Here is a 24,655-nt window from a genome sequence, read left to right on the forward strand (position 1 = left end):
CACCCCACGCTATGAAAGAAGAGCTTGCTATAGACTAGAAGCTGCCTGACACCCTCGAGAGGAAGATGAGGGCAGGAGGCATGGACAGAGACTCGCCTTACCGAGTGGCCACAGGCGGGATGCTGCCTTCTCCCCCGAGCCAGGGCAAGGCAAAGAATCGGAAGAGACCCAGAGGACAGTGAGGGGACCGCAGCGGGCCCCAGCCATAACCTACTATCATGTTAACTCGCTTGGCCTAAGACGGCCATGACCTGTTTATAAGTATACTGAATTTACTCAAACCGTGACTAAAAACCAACAGAAGAGGGTTTAAAAACACATTTAAAAACAAAAATGGAAAGGCCCAAACAAAAGGCTGCGTGGCCTAGGTGGATGAACAGCAGTCAGGGGACAGGGCTCTGGGCCCAACAGCGCCATTACCAGCTCTGCCCCATCTGCCAGGTTAGTTCCCCTCTTGGAGCCTCAGTTCCCTCACGTGTCAAAGGGATTCGGGGCCAGAGAAGCTCTGTTTCTGACTAGTGAGACTCTGACTGCAGCCACATACCAGCTGTGTGGCTTTAGCCAGGTCTTCATGCCTCTCTGGGCCTCAGTTTCCTCACCTGTCATTGGCAAACGGTAACTCTGGAGAGAGCGTGAAAATCACTAGATTTGAAGGTGCTGAATGAACGATGAGAAAGGACAGTCAGCTGGTGAGGCCTGTCCTGGAGCACCTGCTATGCTGGCTGTTGCAGGCCGGCCTCCCCAGTCCTACTCAGACCTGACCTGCAGTTCAAGGTCCCAGGAAACCGGACAGTAGCAAAGGCCAAATCCTTACCTGCTGCCATCAAGTGCCCTGGCTGTGACCTTCCACACGGCAGAGTCAGGAGCAGGAGGCCACAGGGACATTCCTGCCACGGGCGGGACAGGGGAAGAGGAGGTGGTGTTGCAGAAGCAGCCCACTCTCTGACATATCCATGGGGTGAGGATGGGGATGTATGAGTGATTCCATTTTCCAAGCTCAATCCTTCTGCACACAGGGGCATCTGGTGTCTTTCGGTGAAGCTGACAACAACCTGATTTAGAGGAGTTATTGGAGAGCCAGAAGTTGGCCACTTACCAGTTTTGACATCTTCATCATCTACCTCTCAGAACAAGAATCTCCTTCTCCTTTACAAAATGTTTATGGGCTCTCAGACAGCAACACTCCCCCTCCTGCCGGACAATCCACCCCCAGCCCAGGCTACACACACAGCCTTCCTACCAGGGCAGCTCCAGCCACTCAGCAGGCAGGGAGGAGCATTCCTGTTAGCGTCTACAGCTCACGCCGAACCCGCAGAGTCACTGCACAGAGGGAAGGTAATCTCTCAGCAGCTGAGCCTGAGAACACAGCTGTGAGGGCCGTGATCTCTTTATCTAGGAGGCCTGCAGGCTGGTGGCCCCAACACACTGTTCTAAGACAGTATCACACTGGGACGTGACAGGACATGAGGCAAGAGGGTGCCAACATCTCTGTAAGAACTGCTATAGGCACGAGAGCCACCAGGTTGCCCAGCTGCCACCCACTCCAAGGTCACATCCTAACCTCAGCTCACACTTGAGGACTCCCCTCACTTCCTGGAGAGTCGTCACTACCAACCTTCAGGGTCTGTTGTAGAAATTAATCAGACAGGCTCATCAATCACGTGTTAAGCCTTCCGCCTTCTCCTTTCTCCCCCCACATCACACTGCAAGCGCTACCACACATCTGAGAATGCCATCATCTGCCAAAACAAAACTGGAGGGACTCTAAGCTGCCAGGCGGGTCTGTCATACAACAAGAATACCCGAGCTCTGTGGCACCTCTCAGGTCAAATGGCCAAAGCCATCTACTTGGCTCCTACCACAGGGGAGGGCTATGGAGGGCAGGATAACTCTAGTAAGACTATACGCGCCACCAGCCCCAGCACAATGGCGGGGGAGCCGCTGCATGTGTAACAGCCATCTCTCTATACACAGATCAAAACAGCACCAGATTCTTGCCTCTTAAGGCAGAGAAAGAGGTTCCTGCAAAGAAGGGCTTCACCGCCAGGCACAGTGGCTCACACCTATAAACCCTGCACTTTGGCAGGCTGAGGCAGGTGAATTGCTTGAGCCCAAGAGTTCAAGACCAGCCTAGGCAACATGGAGAGATCCCCAACTCTATAAAAAAAAATTATAAAATGGCCAGGCATGGTGGCACACACCTGTGGTCCCAGCTACACAGGAGACTAAGTTGGGAGGATCGCTTGAGCTAGGAAGGTGGAGGCTGCAGTGAGCTATGACATCACCACTTCGTTACAGCTCATGTGACGGAAGAAGATCCTGTCTCACACACACAAAAAAAAAAAAGAAAGAAAAGAAGGGCTTCATGAAGTCCTAATTCAAAGCTAAGTTCAGGCATTTGGCCTTAAATTACTTAGAACTGGCCACAGTTAATCTAAGAAGTTTGGGGGAACAGCTGCTCAGTGGGTCTGGAGCGCCTTCTTTATTTTTTGGCATGCCATAGGGGTGGGGAGCAGGAGAAGAAAGGGGTACCTCATTTGCAAACACGTCCCCCACTTCCTTCTAAGCACTCTGGATATGACAGTCAGGCCTCCTGACTTAAAAGACCCGGGTGGGGGAGTGTTAGAGAGGAAATGACACAGCCAACCAGATTCACCCGGCTTCCAACCAAACACCTTGGGATGCCAAGGTGAACTCTGACAGGTTTTTCATTACAGATCTAAGCAAGACTCAAAGGACTTTGGAAGAGTTAACCCAGCTTCCCAAAATGAGTAATCATCTTCCTCACCAGAAACGGCCCAGGCTCCAGAAACAAAGATTCATTCAATTGTTTGTCTGCAGCACACCCCAAAGTGCTTGACAGACTGCCAAGGACACCAGCTGCAGCTGTGGCTGCCACCGGCCCCCTTGCGGAGCCGTCTGAACCGGCCTGGGTGTACTTCCCTCGCTCTCAGGAAGCTCACTCACTAAGTCAGCAGCAAAACTCTAAAGCCAGGCCTCTGAGCACTTCTCCACGTACCTCCCAAACCAAACGTGGACTGGCCTTCACCTCGCTGTGGAGGGGGGTTCCTCCCTGCCGTCATCTGGAGGAAGGAGTTCGAAAATGTGCAGGAGAAGAAAGGGTACACATAAAACCACAAACACGGCCAGGCACGGTGGCACTCCAGCCTGGGCCACAAAGGAAGAGCCTATCTCAAAACACAGTAATTTTTTAAAAAGTCATAAAACTTAAAAACAAAAAATGAAACCATATCAGACTGAGTAACTGGATGGGATCAAACTGGATGAAATTTAACAAGTACTGGTCAGAGGTTGACACTGCAGCACCAAAACCAAGTTTCAAGTGTGCTGGATGACCAGTTAACAGCATGCCGTGGGCCTTGACAAAAGCCTGTGTGAGGCCGGGCGCGGTGGCTCAAGCCTGTAATCCCAGCACTTTGGGAGGCTGAGGCGGGTGGATCACGAGGTTGAGAGATCGAGACCATCCTGGTCAACATGGTGAAACCCCGTCTCTACTAAAGGTGCAAAAAAATTAGCTGGGCATGGTGGCACGTGCCTGTAAGCCCAGCTACTTAGGAGGCTGAGGCAGGAGAATTGCCTGAACCCAGGAGGCGGAGGTTGCGGTGAGCCGAAATCGCGCCATTGCACTCCAGCCTGGGCAACAAGAGCGAAACTCCGTCTCAAAAAAAAAAAAAAAAAAAAAAAAAAAGCCTGTGTGATAGGCAATTGTGTTCCTTCATTCAGCAAACCCTTACCGAGTGATTAGTGACTGCTGGGATGACAGTGGGGTTGAAGACACGAACATACATAAGCCACAGAAGTGAAACTTACGAACTGACGCATGAGTAAAATAAAAAGCCAATTAAAAGGCACTACAAGGCAGAGGGTATTTTAAAACTAAATAGCATGATAAAATAACTGGGCCCTCTAAAGTTCCGAGATCTGGGTCAGGTGTGGTAGCTCACGCCCGCAATCCCAGCACTTCGGGAGGTGGAGGTGGGTGGATGCCTTGAGCTCCAGAGTTGGAGACCAGCCTGGGAAACATGGCGAAACTCCAAGTCTACCAAAAATACAAAAAATCAGCCGGGCCTGATGGTGCGTGCCTGTGGCCCAGCTATTCGGGAGGTTGGGGTGGGACGCTCACTTCAGCCCAGAAGAAGAGGTTGCATTGAGTCCAGATCATGCTGCTGCACTCCAGCCTGGGTGACGGAGTAAGAACCCATCTCAACAAGTAAAGTTCAGAAACATACATCACAACCTTCACAGGGTGGGTGCGGTCACCCTGCAGCTTCTCCCTCCCGCACGCTACAGGTCCTCTGCCTGGAAAGGCTCGAACTCACTTCAATTATTAATAAATCAACAACAAACTGACTAGAACTGTGATGTTCATGACGCCCAAGTCTAGCAAGTGCCCAGAAGTGGCATCTGCATCCAGAAGGCCCCAGCATACCATGCTGGCCAAGCCACACTGAGGGCCTCAGCTGTGGCTGGCCTTGTCCTGCAGGGCACGGCCTGAAGGTCTGTAACGGAGTCTCCCCGAGCAACGCCAACCACATCCCTGGTGGAACCTTGCTTCCAGAGAGCACCCTGGGCCAGGTCTTCTTTTGCAGAGGTTACTTATAGGAGGCAGCAAAAGAATAAAACAGCTTTCCCAAAACTCAGCAGAATCCAATTGAAAAGTCACTTGCCTTTCACTAGGAGGAAGAAGTCAGCCGCTAGAGATGAGCGCAAAACAACCTGCCCGTGTCCTCGTGCAGCTTCATCATCCTTATTCACTCTCCCTGTGAACCACGTGCACCTCGCCCCAAATCAGCCTGCCCTGCAGACTGTCCTGCTAATGAGCAAAATAATAGGCACAGCCAAGATGGGAAGTGACCTAACTGCCTAACAGGAAGGACAGGCTAAATACACACTGCAACGCCACGCAAAGGCCAAAACGCAGCTTTCCAAAAGGCTACGAGGATATGTGACAGCTTAAAAAAAAATTGTTCTCATAGAAGGAAAAAGCAGAACAGAGGAGACCAGAGGCTAGGAAGGGTAGGGGGAAGACAGGGAGGGGCAGGAGGAAGGCGGGGAAGAGAAAGCGACTTGTTAAAGGAGCTGAAATTACAGCCAGAAAGGGAGTAAGTTCCAGTGTTCTATAGCACTGCAGGGTGACTGTGATTAACCATATTATGTAACTTCAAATAGTTAGAAGGTAAAGCTTATAATTCTCAGAAATAATTAGAGTAAAATAAAGAAAAAAAAAAACGGAAGATACTGAACATTTCTGACACAAAGAAATGATAAACGTGTGAGATGCTGGGCACGAGAATTGCCCTGAACTGATCATCAAACGTTACATGTGCCGCAACATCACCATGTACCACATGAACAGCTAAAATTATGTGTCGATTTAAATTTTAATTTAAAAAAAAATTTTTTTAAGGCTTCAGGAGCCCAGTATGTCCAAACAGGAAAGCATCTTCAGGTCAGGCCCAGTGCTAAGTAGAAAAGCAAAGATCAGGACAGTGGGGAGATTCAGCTCCCATTTGAGTGAAACTAAATAAATAATTGTGCCCATAATACAGAAGTCCTGGAAGGATACAAAACGAACTTAACACAAAAGCTGTCTTCAGGGAGGAGAAACGGGTAGCCGGGACCAGAGCTGAGGGAAGACTCTTCAAGAAACAGCTTTTTGTATGTTTTGAAGTTTGAACCAAACGCGGTATTGACTTCCACAAGAAATAGGTAATACTTTCTAAATCAAAAACATAAAAAATAATGTATTTTATATACACATTTGTGTGTGTCTGTAGATTCTTACACACGCATGGAATATGTCTTGGTGGACAAATAAGAAAATAGCAACAGGAGCTCCCCCGGGAAGGACGGGGACGAGGAACCTGCTTGTCACTGCCAAGTCTGTACGCATGCATGCACTGCCTGTTCTTCAAACATTCTGCAGTTCTCCAAATCCCACAGACAGTTTCCTGTCCTCAGGCCTCTGCTCGCGCTGGTCTCTCAGCCTAGAACCCGCTTTCCCCACTGCTCCCTGCTGCCCTCTCAGCCTCCAGCCTCTCTAACCTCATCTTTTAGACTCAGCTCAGGTGTCACCACCTCCAGGAAGGCCTCGACACCCCACACTGAGTCAGTCATACCCTCTGCCTCTGGGCAGAATGCAGAGCTTGAATCACAGGGCCATGAAATGAACCAGCGAGCTGCCAGCCGCACAAACTGTGCACTTCTGGAGGGCACGAACCCAGCCTCAGTCCCCTGAGTCCCGAGAACCTGGCACAAAGAGCTGCTCAGGAAATGTCTGCTGAAACAAAGAACACAATCACCACGTTAAGTCAAGTCAAGTCTCAACTTTCTTGGTGCCAAAAACACTGGAATCGCCCTTGCTTGTGGGGATTTCCGACAGCCAGCAAAGTGGTGTCAACACTCATTCGAAGCACCGCACCTCGCAACCCAGAGGGGACAGGCTCAAAGTTGTCTGGGTTCCACAGTGGCAGAGCACAACCAAAAAACCCAGTGACCAGCACAAAAACCCCTGCGTCTGGTCACGCTCATACCTCTGCAGGAACCTGCAAACACTCCTCAGAGCTTCTGCGGGCGGAGGGTGGCCAGCAGCCCTCTCACACCCAATCATGGGAAAACCGAGAGCCCAGGGCCCTGCCCTAACAGCTCTGTTCTGCTTTTAGAAGAATCTTGCTGCAGTCAGGAGCTGGTGTGAGGCAGCATACGCAGGGCCGACCCTGGGCCAGGCAGAGCCTGGAGAGCCCAGGCTTCTGCAGGAACCCGTGGGACGGCGGGGGTGGGGGGGAGTTCCTAGGAGCCTCCAGAGAGAGCAAGAAGGGTCAAGGGGAAGATTATATACACATGTGATGCTGTGTTCCTTAGAACAGACTTTTACCCAGAAGCAGAAAACATTTCTAGGTGGCTGCAGTGGAGCCGGCAAATCTCACGCGCACCCTGGATTGTGCCTCTCTTTAAAGAGTATTTCTTCCTGGTAACAGTCTCATCCCCAGTCCAACACACGCCGGGCTGGCTGTGCTAGGGACGAGGGGAGACAGCAGTAACACATAAGTAAGTTCACACAAACAGCAAGCGTTCAACTAGGTCTCCCACAAGGCATAACGTGTCATGATAATGAAGCCACGAGGACAGAAGAGTGAGCCTGGAATTCCAAGTGGAGAGGCAAAGATCTGGGGCGATTTCCCAGAGGAAGCAGCCTGAGAGTTGGGCAGGCATTCCATGCCAGAGATGGGGTGAGGATACGGCTACTAGAATACTGTTAAATGACATGTGTGACACTCTAGCAAGCGGGGGGATGGGGCTGGGAGTGGAGGCCCTCTTCCCGGCTTTTGGTGGAAGGAGCCCCAGGATGCTCAGACAGGTCAGGCACAATGTCTGCCAGTGCCAGCACAGGACAGCCACAAGCTCTGCGCACTGGACAGCCACAAGCCGCCACCCTGCTCCCCACCTCCCATCACTCTGCTTCCCTCCACTGCTCAGAGGTCTGCCCTCCCAGAGCTGTCCTGCCTGAATAGCAGGCAAGCAAGCTGAGCTACAAGAGGCAAAGGCTGGTGGTTTACTCGACTGAACAAAGCCAGGTGACCCAGGGGATCCTGACAGGTCGTCCCAAACCTCCCTCTTTTATAAATGGCAGCATAAAGGTTGAAAGCTGCAAAACGGTTATTTCCATCTCCCAGTATACCAACAGCCCCTGCCCTGACCCAAGCAGCTCGCCCAGAATGCCAAGACAATACAGTAATTGTGTTCTCCCTTGGGGAATGGGAGTGGCCACACACAGCCCCATACGAGAATGTCACGATCATCTCAGACTCCAGAGTTACAAATATGTGATCAAGGCATGTGCTGGGCACGCGCTTCCCACGTGTTTTCGTGGATGTGAAAGCACAAGGGCCAGAGTGCCCAGCTGCCAGGGGCTGGGAGCTGCAGAAGGCAGAGTACCGAGGCAAGGAGAAAACCATACAGAAATGCCCCATTCAGAAGTATGACTGAGTTAGTGCCCCCCAGGTTCTCAGGAGTGAGAGGAGAAATGGGAACACGTCTTGACAAAACAAAACTGTGAGGAAAACTGCAAAGCCAGTGACTGTCCTTCACCTGCCAGGGATTACAGCTGGAGCTAAAGACACAAGACCAGCAGTGATTTCAGGTTCACTCCACAACTAAAACGCAAAAGAGAGGAAACCACCACTAGCCACTTAGATGTGACCACTGGCCGACTCTGCATGGACTCCAACACCCCCCTTCCTGGCTCTGGCTTCTTCCCAAGCTGGGTCCCAGGTCTCTCACCTCCAGCAGCCTGGGCTGGGCTCAGGTGTCACCAGGCAAGGGAAAAAAGGGGCACAGCAGTTGATTCTGGGCATGGTCAAGTACCCCATTTCCCACGGGGACACTGATTCCAGGGCACCTGACAAAGGGCGCCCAGCCTGGGGCTGACGGCTGCGAACGGGAAGCCTCGCAAAGCAACCCGAGCACAGGGTGACCCGCTGTCCACGCCGGCTCTGACAACTCAACCCAAACACAGCCTGGCTTTGGTGAAAACGGGTAAAAATCAACCTATCTGGGAAACCAAAACCTCAAAACTCAAAATCGCCAAGGCTGCCTCCGTCAGTATACGGCTTCCAGGGAGAGGGGTGGAGACCAAGATGGACAGAGGATGGCGTCTGTTAGCGAAAGATTTACCTACAGGTAGGAAATAAATGTGTCTCCAAATATCATGGTAAGAGTCTGAAGGCAGCTTCCATGAAGATGGCTGTATGGAAACAAAACACCTCTGGGAATCTAGGTTCAAGTTCCCAGAAAATAAGACGCAGTGGGAAAACGAAAGACGAGCCTCACATGCCAGGCAGCCAAGACCACACAGACCAACCCACATCCTGGCTGGGGGGAACACTGGGCATCTGGCACCTGCTTCAGCGACTGGATTTCCAAGCATGGACCCCAAAGCAGTAGAGAACTGCCTGGGAACTCATTAGAAATGCAAAGTCTCAGTCCCCAACCCCAGATGAACTCAATTAGAAACTCTGGCAGGAGGACCCAGCAACTGTGATTAGTAAGCCCTCCAGGTTGAGGTGGGTGGTCCCTAAAGTTTGAAAAACACATTTTCAGTGGATTTGGTACCTAGAACCCTAATAACTGGGAGGACGGTTCTGCAGATGAGAAAATTGGGATCCATAAAACGTTGAGTTTCTTGCCAAAGCCACAAGGTCAGAATGGGATGGGAGGCCTACTGCCCACCTCCAGCACGTCCTCTGGCCAGGTCCTGGAAATCTAAATCTAGACCAAGATGACCCTTGTCCTTCAGGAGTTCCAAAGTCCCTAGAATGCACTGAAGGAGAGCAGAGGCATCATCAGAGCCGTGGGGCCCCTTCTCAAGACCCTTGGCCCAGCAGAACCAGAGGCTGAACCAACCACCCAGAATGGGTAAAATCAACACACACGCCCTGACCGGTAGGTGGGAAGGAAGCAGATGAGGAGGCCACGTTTCTGCGGCAAATGAAAAGAGGTGTGAAGGGCTTTCAGGCAACGGATTTCTAAGCTACATTTCTCAAATTCGGCAAACCATTTGAAAGAACACTAAGACTCCCAAAGGTTGACTATGCAGTAAAATATGTGTGAGAATCAGAAAGAAACAAAAAGTCACAGAATAGTTGCCACAAGAAGAGAAACAAACAGGGTTGAGTGAAAAAGGTAAATGACAGGAGGGATTCCTATTAGGTTGAAAAAATATGAAGAGAACACCTCAATTCTTTGAAAAATATTAGTTACCCTCTGGTGAATCTCTGCTTTACTTCCACTTGCTGTATTGAGTCTCTGTCAAAAGAATGAACTAGAACAGGCGTCCCCAAACTGCGGCCCCCTGAGGCCATTTATCCAGCCCCCCGCCGCACTTCAGGAAGGGGCACCGCTTTCATTGGTGGTCAGTGAGAGGAGCACAGTATGTGGCGGCCCTCCATCAGTCTGAGGGACAGTGAACTGGCCCCCTGTGTAAAAAGTCTGGGGACGCCTGAGCTAGAAGAATGAGCGGAGATGCATGTTTCATCTACCCAAGGAAATTTCTGTCTGACACCAGAAGTTATCTGCTTGGTACACAGCAGCTAGATTGCCTGTCATGAGAAATTAAAAATTAAATCTTTATTTGAAAAAAAATCCCTTGCAATATCTATTAACATCCAGAGGGCACTTTTTATTTATTTACTTATTTATATTTGGAGACACGGTCTCTTGTTCTGTCACCCAGGCTGGAGTGCAGTGGTACGATATTGGCTCACTGCAACCCAAATTCCGCTTCCCAGGCTCAAGCGATCTCACACCTCAGCCTCCCAGTAGCTGGGACTACGATGCATGCCAGAACACCCGGATAATTTTTTTATTTTCAGTAGAGATGAGTTTTCTCTATGTTGGCCGGGTTAGTCTCGAATTCCTGGGCTCAGGTGATCTGCCTGCCTCGGCCTCAGGAAGGCACTTTTAGATAAGAAGATTAAACTAGGTGAAGCACCTGAGTGACTGGGGGTGGGGGTGCAGGGGTACAAAATGAATCCCCAGGTCACCTAGTACCACTAGCCGATCCAGGGCGTAGAAGGGCCCCTGGGCTGAGACTGGCTCCCAAGAGATAAAGGACATATTTGTACTTACAGAGTTCCCACGAGTGCCCTCTCCAAGGAGTGGCTTATCTTTGCAAGTTTACTAGCAGGTGGAACACGAGGTAGCGGGATTATGGCGGCAATGACCTCGGGCAAAGAGCCTGGCCATTTCCACTAGTCACTGCCATTCACCATGGTTCGCCCTGTGCCAATAACCTGGAGAGCCAGAAAATCTGAATCTGTCTTCTGAACGTCTTGTCTTCTCCAGGGATCTCAAACTCAAATGCCTTCCAGGGCCAAGCAGGAAGCATACATGAGAGAAGCATGCTGCATAGGCACCGTGGTGATGTGCAGAGAACGTGGCCGGCCTGCAGTGGACCGATCTGGCTATAGCTAACTGTTGTGAGTTGTCTGGGAAAGAGGACCCAGGCCAGTTAAAAATCTTCTGGCTTGTTAAGTAAGACAAACTGAAAATCAGGACTTCTCTGCACAATCTCCTTTTTATGTTCTCAAGAAATTAAAAAACTTGTAAAGACTCACATGAGCCAAACGAATCATGTCTGAGGACCACATCTGGGCCCCAGACCACCAGAGTGCAACTCTAAATGATGCTGATGATTCAAACCCCTGAAAATACCCAAAAAACTTAAGATTCATCTTGGTTTGAAGATTCCCATGGACTCGCTTGGCCTTAGCAATCCAGTCACACATTCTCATCGGCACTGCTCCCTGGCTCATTCAGTAAGTCAGCTGGAGGCCTGAAAACGACCAGACAGCTCGGACTGTATGAAATTCCATCCACAACAAAGTAGACCCAAAAAACTCCCAACACAGACAGCAGAGGCCCGCCTTCCCAACCATGGACTTGGCGTGACAGTTGATCTGGTTTGTTCACTCGGCCTGGCCCCATGGGAGGCTGGGGCACCCATTCCGCAGGGCACAGCAGAGTTGGATCTGCCCTGCCCCCACCAGGAGAGCTCCCTCCTGGCCTCGCCCACGAGGTAGGGTAGGGAAAGAGTTTCCATGCCAAATACTTCTAACACACGCAAGTAAACCCAGCAGATGGAACAGACCATTCTGGATCCCTGACGCCTCCAGACTGCTGGCTATGGTTGGGTCATCATGAAGAGAACAGCTGCTTCCTCCATCACGACTACTGCGCAGAACACAGGATTCTGTTTTGATGACTTCTATGCGAGATATAGAAACAAGAGGGGAGTTTCCTGCCTTTTATTTCAAAATAGCCCAGGACAAACGAAGACTTCTTGTACCATAACAGCACATTCAAAGGGAAAGCTTGATGGAGTTGGTTTTCTTAAATGTCACCCCACAGTGAGCAACCTACTTCTCTGCCCACAGGCCATGATAAAAATGTCATCAGGGAACCATGCAGAGGAGCAAGAAATTTCTCTTGGAAACAGCAGCGTGTGCACGACTGGGGAGAAAACTAGGTGGTGAGGAGAACCTGGCTTCGGAGCGGAGGGACCCGGATTTCAGGCAGGCTCTAGCCCATCCCAAGCTGCTCTCTCTCAGGGACATGGCTGAAGCTCAGCTCCTGCCCAGTGAAGCGGGGCTAGTCACCCCCAGCTGGCTGTCCCACAAGCAGATGATGAGAATGTATGCAGGGTGCTTGGCACACAGTAGGTGCCCAGAAAACACCAGCACTCTACAGATAATTTCCATTATAAATGTATTTGTGCCAGGGTTCTTTTGGGCACATGCAGTTCGTCTCCCTGAGTGCTGGGACAGCAGTGAGAAATCTGCGGCACAGCCTGATGTCGAATGATCTCACCCCTCCGCTGGCTGAAGAAGGAAGACACAGGAGACCATTCCAGGAGTGGCTGGCTAGAGGCAAGCAGTGTCAAAGGTGGCAGTGGGACGGGAGGGGGACTCGTAATCAAGGCTGGCCGTCCATGGTTTTTCTTTTCCCTTTTAAAGCATGTGGGGAAAAAATGTTCCACATACAACCTCTGAAACACAACTTCCTCCTGAGCAGGCACTTCCTTCAGGCAACTACTCTAGAGCTAAGTTGACCAGGCTTGCGTATCGGTTTTCTTCTTTTTTCACTCTTGCTCAAGTCCTGAAAACTCCTCCTGGTATCTTCTTCTTACATTTTACAAAGGTTTTCATCCTGATTACAGAGGGAGTGGGCATTGTCTAAAGCATGAAGATTCACGCAGACTATACTCCTATAACCCAACATGGAGAAGCCAGCCATTCCTAGACTGGACTCCAGACTGTACTTTTCAGAGGCTCCAGTGTAGACAGCCTGGACTACAACCAGCCGTGTGATAACACACTCAGAGCCCATCAGCATGCACCAATGTCAGGGAGACGGGGGCGGCACTGATGCATTTGTGCCTGGGTCTAATGAACTGGAGATCTATGCTCTGTATTTCTCTTCACCCCTCAAAATGACTCTGCCCCTAGTTAGCTTCCAAAGAGATTCCAATTCGGAGCATTTATGCGCCAAGCACGACGAGAGCTACAGTTCAGCCCAGCGCCACACTGCTCGACAGACGGCATCAGGGTTGGCAGTGGACAGCATTTTAAGGAGTAACTCAGGGATACTCGCTAGCTGTGGGACCTAGAACTCACCTTCCTTCCTCAGGCCACACAGGAGCCACCATTTTGAATGAAGCAGTTCCTTAGCTGTTGCCCATGGAAAACATGGTCATTTCATCAGACCATGAATTTCCCACGTCAGCACACGAGGACCAATGGTATAACCGATCAGGCCCAACTGGCCCAGAACAGAACAGATCTGAATACAGGAAAAGGGGGTTTCTGCAGGACCCAGCAGGCAAACACAACGTGGGGCACTGGACATGGCAGGGCTAGTGAGGCCAACGGCCCCAGTGAACCAGGAGCTGGGGTTACAGGCTGCAGAGGGGCATGGCAGGGGCCTACCAAGGGTCGCAGGATTTAGGGACAGTCTCTTCACTCCAGGGCCAGGCTCCCTCTGCCACAGCAGACATTCCTCCATCACCTCAGAGTCAACCCACTTGATTTTCAATTCTGTGTTCTGGGAGCAGGAAGGTCCAGTGTCTTTTCTTTCACCAGAATGCCTCCTCTGCACTGCTGGTTCTCCCAGACTTGGATTCTCCCAGCACTGGGACACAGTCTCGCACACCCTTACCTGATGGAACACTCTGTGATGACAGCAACGTTCTGGGTCTGTGCTGTCCAGCATGAGAGGCAACCACTGCATGCGGCTATTAGGCATGTGGCATGTGGCTAGTGCCACCAAAGGACTGAAGTCTTCATTTCATTTAGTTTTAGTTAATTCAAACTTGTGGCTAGAGCTAACATACCGAATAGCTCAGGTCTGGAGTACAGAGTATTCATGTGGAGAATGGGTCAGTACGTTCTTTTACTGTAAAGGGCCAGGCAATAAATATTTTAGGCTTTGGAGACCCTGCGGTCTGTAAACTCTGCTGCTGTGGTGTGAAGGCAGCCACAGACATTACTTACACAAATGGATGCCGCTGTGTCCCAATAAAACTTTATTTACAAATGTAAGCAGTGGGCCAGATTTAGTCGTCAGGCTATAGTTTGCCAACCGTAAAGTTGGGAGTTCAAACCCCATGAGCTAAATGACCTTAGGCACTTTACCTGACAGAACCTTACATTCTTCATCTATAAAATGGGTATAATAATAGTACTCACTTCTCAGGGTGGTTATATGAATTAACTGAGAAACCCAACACACAGTGGGCATTCAGAAAGTACTTGATCAGTGAATGAAAACGGGAAAGTACTGGGTGCTTAGACTCACACTATCCCATTTATTCCTCCTGCTCTATTAAGTAGGCACTATTATTTCCAGTCCACAGATGAGAAAATCACAGCTTAGAGAAGGGAAGTGGCTGAACCAAAGTCAAAAGCAATCAAGTGGCAGGTGGAGCCCAGGGCTCCTTTAGACTGGTTCTGTGCCCTACTCTCTCTTCTCAGGCTTTTCTAACTGACATCAGCCCTACCCCACATTCTGCCCAAGTGTCTGGGCTCATTTGTACTACCTTGTACTATGAGAGGCTCCATTTATAAAGGAAAGCATTAAGAAACACAAAATCAACTTTTTTATTTTTATTTTTTTCCTTGAGACAGAGTCTCACTCTGTCGCCAGGCTGGACGGCAGCAGTGCAATCTCAGCTCACTGGAACCTCTGCCTCCCGGGTTCAAGTGATTCTCTCGCCTCAGCCTCCTGAGTAGCTGGGACTACAGTGCCATCACGCCCGGCTAATTTTTTACATTTTTCGTAGAGACAGGGTTACACCATGTTAGCCAGGATGGTCTTGATCTCCTGAGCTCGTGATCCACCCACCTCAGCCTCCCAAAGTGCTAGGTTTCCAGGTATGAGTCACTGCGTCTGGCCAAAATCAACCATATTTTTAAGGAATCTAAGACATTGAACTCTACTACTTCCTGGTCTAGACACTGTTCTGGAGCCCATGTCACCACCAGTAACACTGGAAGACCTCTCACAAGACGGCCCCACCGTAGCATGCAGGGTCCCAATGAGGTGTGGCATGACTCCACGTGAAGTTCTGGCTGTGGCCCTTCCCCACATCACCTCCAAAACTGTAAAACGCTTCCCCCACCTTGGAGATGGGGGCCAGAGAGAGGCTCTCTGTAGTTCTTTCCAGAGGTGCAGGGGCCTTCACATGGGCTGACGCAGCTCAACTGTGAACTGAACGGTGGCTTGTTTCTTCCTGAATTTGGCATGAAGACTCGGCTCCCTCCCAAGTCTCCTCCTCCCTATATCCTCCTCCATGTCTGCCAGGATCAGCCCTGAGCAGAGGAGAGGGCACCTGGGAATGCTGTCTTCTCCAGGGCCCTAAGACACCAGTGGCTGTGACCACCACGCTGGCTCCAGTAGCAACCAGGGGATAGGACAAAAACCGAGCCAAAGCTAAATCAGAGATAGGCAGCCAGCCACACAGGGAACGAGTGCCTGGGCTCCAGCTCTCACCTGTGCCTATACTCGGGGCTGAAAATTTGGCCCTCTCTCCAACAGCACCCAAAGCCTGGCCAGGCCAACAGCTGCCTCCCATAAGGGACTGTACCTGGTCTCCCAGGTCCCACGGATCCCCCAGAAACGGGGCAGGGTCAGCCATGCTGAGTCATCGTCTTATAAGTGCAGGGGAAGGGCTTGGCCAGGCAGGGAGCTGGCGGAACCAGGGAGCTCCTCAGGCGAGCAGACGGACGCCACGCTGGCCATGCTCCTACGCGGCAGAGGAGCATCCCACCACACCATGCCTCAAAACAATGACTTCCTTAAGTCATGTATAACACAGAAGGATTCACCCAAACCTCACATATGCTTTTAAAAATTATTTTTTGGATGGGCACAGTGGCTCACGCCTGTAATCCCAGCATTTTGGGAGGGCGAGGCAGGCAGATCACCTGAGGTCAGGAGTTCAAGACCAGCCTGGCCAACATGGCAAAACCCCATCTCTACTAAAAATACAAAAATTAACCAGGCATGGTGGCATGCACCTGCAGTCCCAGCTATTTGGGAGGCTGAGGCAGGAGTATCACTTGAACCTGGGAGGCAGAGGTTGCAGTGAATCAAGATCATGCCACTGCACTCCAGCCTGGGTGACAGAGTGAGACTCCGTCTTTAAAAAGAAAAAAAAAAAAATGTGTTTCTCCCTACAGCAAGTCAGAACTCACTTTCCTGTGGGACTATCAGGCACTCTGCTGAGCCCAGGTGTCTGCTCGCCTCTCTGCTCCTACTTCTGCCGTATCCCTCTTCCACTCGTTTGCTGCTCAACTTTTGGCCTATGTGGACGCAGCCAGGCCAGGTCTCTCTTTGAGTTTCTTTTCTAACAGGTGAAGGCATGTGCTAACCTCCCCAGGAATTAGATGAACAGGGAAGTTTACTGTTAAAATCAAAACCACTGGGCCAGGCGCAGTGGCTCATGCCTATAATCCCAGCACTCTGGGAGGCCAAGGTGGGCAAATCACGAAGTCAGGAGATCTAGACCATCCTGGCCAACATGGTGAAACCTCGTCTCTACTAAAAATACAAAAATTAGCTGGGCATGGTTGGTGGGCACCTGTAATCCTAGCTTCTCGGGAGACTGAGGCAGAAGAATCGCTTGAACACGGCAGGTGGAGATTGCAGTGAGCCGAGACTGCGCCACTGCAGTCCAGCCTGGCAACAGAGCGAGACTCCGTCACAAAAAAAAAAAAAAAAAAAAAAAGAAAAGAAAAGGAAAGCCATTTGCAGCTAACTTACTTTCTTCTCCCCCCAGGAGTAAATGCAGATGAGCAAAACCCTCCCGGGCTTGGAAAAGACTTCCTCCAAAGCCCAGACGGGCAGCCAACTGCAGTTCTGCCCCGCACAGCTCCAGCGCTTTCCTTAATTCTCCTCTTCTGGGCCCAGGTCACATGCCACACAGCCAACGGGGCCTGGAATCTGGGCTGGCATCTGAGGGCGGCGGAGGCCTCAGGAGTCAGGTGACTCGGGCCCACCATTCTCGAGTGTCTGTGTCAGCAGCCTCCCCCTCCCCTCTGGCAGAGCCAAGGGGCACCTAAGCTCCTTCTCCATCACACCAGCATCGTTAGGTGCCTGCTTTTCCCTTTAAAGAAAAAGCAAAGGTAGTCTGACACTGCATCGAACTGTTTCAACTCACACAATGCCAGAACATTTTGTTCATTTTGACTTCTTGAGTTCCACTGCAGCACAGGCAAGAGGTTCTGGAAGCTCTTGGGAATCCCAACTGCCCCCGCTAAATGCGAGTTTTGACTAAAAATAAACAAAGATCACATCACTCTGGCCAAGGCGGCACTCCATGAAAATTCTCTCAGAGGCCAGTCTCATGCTCCTCCAGGAAGGTCACTCCAAGGTCAAAAGGCGGGGCCCTGGGCAGTGTCGCCCCTAACCCTTCTACAAACTGCTGGAGAAGGCCGACCCCTCCTGAGTCGTGCGCCCTGGGCAGCATTCAGCTGGTGACTGCCCAGCGGCCACTTACCCTCTTCCCTCCCCCACCCCTGTGCCCTGTCTCTCTCCTAGGTCACAGTGGCCTCCAAGTTGTCTGCTCCAAACTCCATCAGCACCGTCACTCCCCAGTCACTGGGCCTTCAAAACCGCAAAGCACATCCTCCCCCAGCTCCCAGCTCTTCGCCTTACACTTTACTGCCATCCTGACATAGATCAGCCCCGCTCCCTGCTGAAATCTACACTCTTCTCACCCAGGCTCCAGGTCCCCCAGATTTCCTGTCATTCTCATACTGCTATGCCTGGGCACCCCGGCTTTCCTGGTCTGGAATAGCTGCTCCTCCTCCCCATTCTTCATCTGTCTAAACTCCTGCTCATTCCTCAAGACTCAGGTCAGCTGTCACCCGTTCCAGGAAGCCTTCCCTGCTCTCCTCCCTTCAGCTCAGCTTAAGAGACCTTCCTATGACTTCCAGAGGACAGTGGGACTCACCAGTACCTTGTGTAAACATATCTTCATTCATTTATTATGCTGTGTCTGGCACATAGTAGAAACTCAATAATCATCTGCAGTCAGGCTGTCCATAACACGAGCTATGAGCTCCTTAAAAACAGGGGGTTCAGTAGATGAATCTCTGAATTCCTCGGGGCCTGATGAAGTGTCTGACACACACAGAGGCTGTCACTCCATACTGACTGAACTGCTCTGAGCCTGGGGGCCACCGCCCTAGCAGACATGTTCTGTGCTCACCGCAGGAACGGTGACACACCCAAGAAGGACACAGTGGGCGAGGATGACACACTCCATCTGGCAGGTGAGTTATGCCACATCCATGAGACCAGAGGCAGCTGAGACACCTCAGAGACCTCCCTTACACAGCCCTCGCTCACAAAGCTTCAGGATGTCATGGTCCTAACAGAGAGTCTGCTTCAAGACCACCCATGCCCAGCCACCTTGGGGGGGCTCCTCTGGAGAGGATGCTCTAGGGCCAGCCCCAGAGGGAGAGGCTGTCACAGCCTGGAGTCAGGGCCCCCTCCCACAACCTAATAAACATCGTGAGTCTTCACACCCCATATAAAGGGGTTCCCTCAAAGCCACCCAAAGTGCAGCCAGAAATCTCATCAGTCGAGACTGCCCATCGTGTTCACCCCACAAGAAGCCAGCCCCAGACTCACGAGGAGCAATGCTCACCAGACCCAAGGAACAGACGCGTCAGGAGTCAGAGGCCTGCACCAACAGAAGCCCGGGAGGCAGAGGCTGAACCCTTCCCTCTGACCTCCAAGCCAAGGGCTCCTTTCAAAGCTTCAGCAAGCTTAGATGAGCTCTTGCTACTGCAGACACTGGGGTCAGGTTCAGGCAGTAGGCAGTAGAGGGGTCTAGAAGCAGCCAGAATCATACCCTAGGCCGAGCTGGGGAGCGGGCACTCCAGCTACAGCCACATAACCCGCACCCGGAAGACGCTGACTCCGGGTGTCCAAGGCAGCTCCCCCAACGTGAAAGAGAAAGAAACAAAGGTGCCCCCTGCAAAGCCCCTAAAGAGAATCCAGAAGGCCATAAGTGGGCCCTCACTCGCAGTCTAGATAGGTGTGCAGCCATTAATTCCTTGGTTTCCAAAGAATTCATTCACAATCAGTCCCAGCACATCCGAGATGGTGAGGCCACATCATGACCCATACGTGCATTTAATTTCCTATGCTTAGGACCAAAACTAAACCACTTTTGGTAAACAAAGATTTAGTTTCCTAAAGAGAAAACTTAAAAGACTGAGTAGTCTCAACTCCTGTTGACAGATACACTTCTAACTACACTATAATGCATACTTCCAACTTTTCCTCCCAGAAAACGCTACACTATCCGAAGAGGATGCTGGATGAGAAAAGGCTCTATCTGCCCCAGCCTGACCTGTCCAGCCAAGCCCAGCTCCAGCTGAAGCCCCTCTGCTCTGTCCTGTTTCTTGTCATGGCCTGCCTCCTGTCCTTCTGGCCTCCCTTCAGTCCTCCCGACAGCACGTGCTTGCCACAGGCTGTGTGAGATACCCACTAATGTTTGGTGGGCTCTAAGTGTCCCGACGTGTGGCTTCACTCAGGGCCCCGAACCTAGGGGCTGGGGTGCTGTCAGCCCTGCCACACTCCAGATGAGGGAATGGAGGCCAGAGACACCGTCGCCTGCTCAAAGGCACATGACATGGCTGGCAAAGGGCAGACTTGGGATTTGAACCCAGGCTTCAGATTCCAAAGCTGAATGCTACTTTGGCCCTCAATGATACAGAACTGGTTTTCACTTACACTCGGCCCAAAGTTCCTCTGTGACGTCAAACAGTCCCCATTCTTCCTGCAACCACAAAAGGCACCTTGCTGGCATACAGCCGACCAAGGGCTTTGCAGCAGAACCCCTGGCTGCCCAGTCACACTCATTCCCTGCCTGGCATCTCTCTGCAAGGCACTATGCCCATTGCAAGGGGCTTCTCAAACAAGCTCTAAACTCATCTTCCTAAAAACACTGGGAGGCAGGAGCAGCAAGGTGAGAAATGAGAGGCCCAGAGAGGTTCACAGGGCAAATTCGGTCCAGCAAGCAGGCAGTCTGTGCCCACTACCTTCCAGCCAGGAAATTCAATCGTTTGACTGCCAAAGGGATTCCATGGGAGAATGGTTCCTACGGGCCAGTCCCCAGGATCATGCCACAGAGGGCCTTCCCTGCCTTCTGCACTCTATCTGGAGACCCAAAACCACAGACACGACTTTTCCCCCAGCTCAGGAGCCAGGCTCCCTCTGCTCACCCAGATCATGGAGAGGGCCAGCTGCAGGGGACATCAGCTTTCCACCTCCACACATGCAGAGAAGCTGCTCCCAGCCTGCGGGTAGAACCTCCCTCCACTCCCAGGCCCACGGCCAAGGCCAATGCCAGAGCAAGGGGAATTCCAGTCAGGGCCACAGGCCTCTCCCAGCTGGGCTCTGTCTGTCAGGGTGCTTCAGGCTTCAGCCAGTGGGCAGCCTGGGCAGGAGGGTGGCCTCTGCGGGGTGGGGGCGGGCAGCAGCAGTGGAACCTGCAAAAGCCACCTTCCTACACAAGGCACAGTCCAGCTGCCAGGACATGCAATGGCCTCAGACAGGACCTGTACAGGCCCAGCTCTCCAGGAGCTCGAGGGCCCGCCCACGCCCCCTCCTAGCAGTTACAGCATGGCACCAGGCAGGAGTTGCCAGGGAGCGCCCACTGGGCAAAGCCCATGTCTTACAGCAGGTACTCTCCTCCCCGGTGAGCACCGGATGGAAAAGCAGCATAGCGTGGCAGAAATAATACAGGGCAGAGGGCAGCTGGGCCAAGTTCAAACCCCAGCTGCCCCTTCTCACCTGGGGTGAGTGACTCCTCCAGGCCACAATGTCTTCAGCAACGAAACAGGGCTCATCCCTCAGCCACAGGCTGTGCTGAGGATCAAATGAGCTAACGAAGCGCAGTGCCTGGCTCCACACGGGACACCCAGCAGATGTCCAGTCAGTGTCTGCTGAATGAATGTGGAAATTGCAGCCCTGAGGAAAATAACGATTCTCCTCTTCTCCCCTCGCTCGGCCCAAACCCAGCTCCCAACAGGGGAGAAAAAGCCCTTATTCACTGCTCACCACCACTACGACACAGACGGGCAGACTGAGACGCTTTTGGCAAAGAAGCCAAAACCTTCTTCATCAAGCTCACCTTCACAAGGTTTCAGCACCTTCCACTGGGACTTGGTGGGGGTGGGAGATGGATAGCATGTTTTCACTTGGCTAACGAACTCTGAGCAATGATCAAGTTCACCTGCTGGTCTACGCTAAAGCATGCTATCCTGCAAGCAGGCATAAGGTCCCACGTCATGAGAACACAGCAGCAGGGCAGGGACTCAGGAGACAGAGGCTGCACCTTTGAGAACTGGCTATGTGACCCTGGGAGATTCGCCTCACGTCTTAAGGCCTGGACCTCTCTTCCAGCAGCTGACATCAGCAGGCCCAAGAAGCGCTCACTCTCCGAGGCCCCCCGCCATTCTAAACACAGGTCTATGAAATGTGATCCCAAGTATGCTCACAGAAGACAGGCTCTGAGCTGAAAGGGACAACCAGGTGCCTGAGAGAGTGACATTCACGCCACCCTGGGTGAAAAACACTCACCACTCACAACGAGTTGCCAGGATATGCCCAAGAACCAAACTGCATCTTTCCTCCCTTGAGCCCCGGGGGGCACCATGTGCCAAACCCCCAGAAGGAACAAGACCACTAGGACAGCAGGCAGGCAGGGGCTGCAGGACCTCCCTGAAACCACGGCCTGAGCAAAACCCGCCCCCTTCAAACTGCAAAGCAGGTGGTTCAGAGGGACTGTGCTGAATGCTGGCCCAGCAGAAACAGCATGACCTGGATGATGCCAAGCAGACACTTCCCCTACGGATGGGCCTTTCAGACACCACTTCACCAAGACCTAGCAGCAGCGGCAGAAAACCCCCATAGGTTTGCTCCACTCTTGAATAGGGAAGCCCCCAGTCTCCTGCTAAGGAAAGGGGAGACTGAGGGATGACCCCTAGGTAGGCATGGGGTCTATGACCGCCTCACTCCTCAGTCTTGGGTGCACAAGAGAATCAACTCAGGAACTTTAAAGATACCAACGCTGGGGTGCTGCCCCCTCTCTCCAAGACTGTGATGTCACTGGTCCCGAATGCAGCCTCGGCATCTGAGTTTTTTTTTTTTTTCAACCTTCCCAGGTGATTCTAATGTGCAGCCAAGGTTCAGAACCACTGCTCTAGCTTCTAGAAGTTCAGAGCACAGGGGCCCCAGAACTCTCCTGCAAACTCTTCAGGGGCCGAAAGGACAGCATGCCCAGCCAGGCAGGCCTTGCTAGAGATCGGTCTCCTTATTCTTCCTTCAAAACACACACACACACACTCACACCCCAGAACCAACCTGCAAAGAACCTATTTCTGTCTGAAACAGAATGCAGGGCTGCTGCCCAGCCCTGGCTGGGGCGGACCAAGTTCAGTCACACTGGAGGATATACAATTGTGTTCAGTTACTTGATTACTTCAGCCATGTAAACAAAATGTGACACTGTACAAACCTGGAGTGGCAAACACCACATCATAATTTACTTTAAGACATCTGAATTAAAAATGCAAAAAAAAAAAAAAAAAAAGGTTGGAAATGCTTTCAAGGATCTCTTTGAATGGAAAATGGAATCTGAATAAAAGTGATTTACTTCCTGTTTCCCCCAGAAGGTCAATGGAAATATTTTCTTGTGAATCCGCCTTTTCTGAGGTTGAGGCAAAACATCTCAGCCTCCCAGACTATGGCACTCACTGCCTTTGGTCCTATAGTACATACAGATTTCAATCACTCCAAAAAAGTAAATAAATAAAGCAGCCATAGGAAAGGGGAGTGGAGGGGAAAACACAGTTAAAAGTTCTAGGTTTTCCTGTGTTGTTAACAAGACTAAACAAAATGTATGCTTTGAGATAAAACAGAACCCAGTGCCTCTATCTTGTGAACACAACCCAGCAGAGGGAAAGCAATCAGGCTCTGAAGGGCTGGAGCTCCTGCCTGGGTTTCTGCCTTCCAGCTATGTGGCTTTGGCCAGTTCCCTGGCCTCTCTGAGCCTCAGCTATAACTGCAGATTTGCTTTGAGAATTAGAGTGTGTATGCAAAGCCCCGGGCCCAGAGTGGGCCTTCAACAACCAGTGGGTGCTGCTATTACTGTCTGAACAATCTGCACCCATTTCAGCTAAATCCTTGGGAATCACATTATAGCAGCACAGGGAAGAATCTGTTTCTTTGTTTAATGCAAGAACAGAAAGCGTGAGTGGCGAAGTCAGGAGTTAGCCTGCCACTGCACTCCGGGGTCAAATGGGCTGTTTACCAACATGATTTGCTTTCACCCTCCTGAGAGTGGCACTGTGGAAAAAGTCCTTCCCGAGATCACAGATGCCCAACAGGCGATGTGGTTTCCATGCTATTCCAGCGTGGTCTGGCCAAGCTGTCCCCCATCCCCCCAAGCAAAAGGCAGCTTCCCCGTGCAGCCCCCGCAGCAGGAGAGAGGGAGAAGCATTAAAGAAGCGGGGGGTGCCTGTCACACTTCTCTGTAACCCCTGACGTGATGTGAAATTCTACAAGGTAGACCCTTTGAAATGCAAAATCTTCCAGAGTCCTTCAAATGTGTTTTTATTTTCTCGGGTTCCTAAGGCTGCTTTCAGATCCACCCATCAGCATTTCTCCTCTCAATCAACCCACATTTAACAAAACAAAACAAAACAAAAAAAAAAAATAGAAAGAAAGAAAGAAAGAAAAGAAAAGAAAAACCCAAGGACGTCTCTATTTTTCAGAAAAGCTCAAGTATCTCCAATCGCGGTGAGGGGAAAGAAAAGAAAATCTTGTCGTCAGCTCCAGCCTCCTTGCATCACTCCGAGACACCCAGAAGCCAAGTCTCCTCTGAAAGATTTCCTCCCGTCCTAGCCAGCACCGCACTCCGTCGCTCAGGATCTTAGAGAACTGCCCTAGATAAGAGTCCGAGTTTCGCCCCAACCCAAGTTCGGTAAGGTTAAGACAGGCACCACCAAAACCACGACCTGAAATACATGAACCCCAAATCTTGCCCCCAAACCCTGTGCACAGGAGGTTTGGATTAAGCATCAAAGAAGTTACCTTAAAACAAAGTTGTTTGGCAAAGAAAAATACTTCACTGTAAGAACCACCCTAGGGAACAGTAAATTGCTTTTGAATATGGACTTTTCAGTGGCGCAGTCATTAATCATGTTAATGTAAACTTCGCTACAACAAAAATTTTCTAAGCGAGTCTCAGGGCACATCAGCATATCTAAGCCTCTGGGTCTGTTTCCAAAGTTCACCTCCCGGCAGGCAATGAAACTGCTGTTAATGGGGTCAGCTATTACAGTGCCGTCCCCAACCTTGGGCCATAATAAAGGTGACTCAGCCATCCAAAAAGAACCCTCAAAATTAGGCAGGAAACAAACAAATTAATCAGAGAAGGAGAGTCAGTGATTTTGGAAAGTGTATCCACTGGACAAGTTTAAAGAGAAACTCTCCCTGGATGATGGGATGGACATTTCAGGAAGGAGTCGAGGGAGAATAATCAACACTCCTCCCAGCA

At 51.1% G+C, this 24,655-nt stretch overlaps 1 protein-coding gene across 3 annotated transcripts in view; it reads right to left on the bottom strand.

Moving 5' to 3' along the window:
- Window positions 1–24,655, bottom strand: part of FAM53B (family with sequence similarity 53 member B) — a 119,872-nt gene that overhangs the window by 91,886 nt on the left and 3,331 nt on the right. The window contains exon 1 of one of the 3 annotated variants that reach the window (XM_074383053.1): window positions 1,097–24,655. The exons of the other annotated variants lie outside the window; for them this stretch is intronic. The gene's annotated coding sequence lies outside the window, so the exon portion shown is untranslated. The remainder of the gene's footprint in view (window positions 1–1,096) is intronic. 3 annotated transcript variants of the gene reach the window in all.

Source organism: Saimiri boliviensis, chromosome 12 (genome assembly GCF_048565385.1).
Source record: "Saimiri boliviensis isolate mSaiBol1 chromosome 12, mSaiBol1.pri, whole genome shotgun sequence".
Lineage (NCBI taxonomy): Eukaryota > Metazoa > Chordata > Mammalia > Primates > Cebidae > Saimiri > Saimiri boliviensis.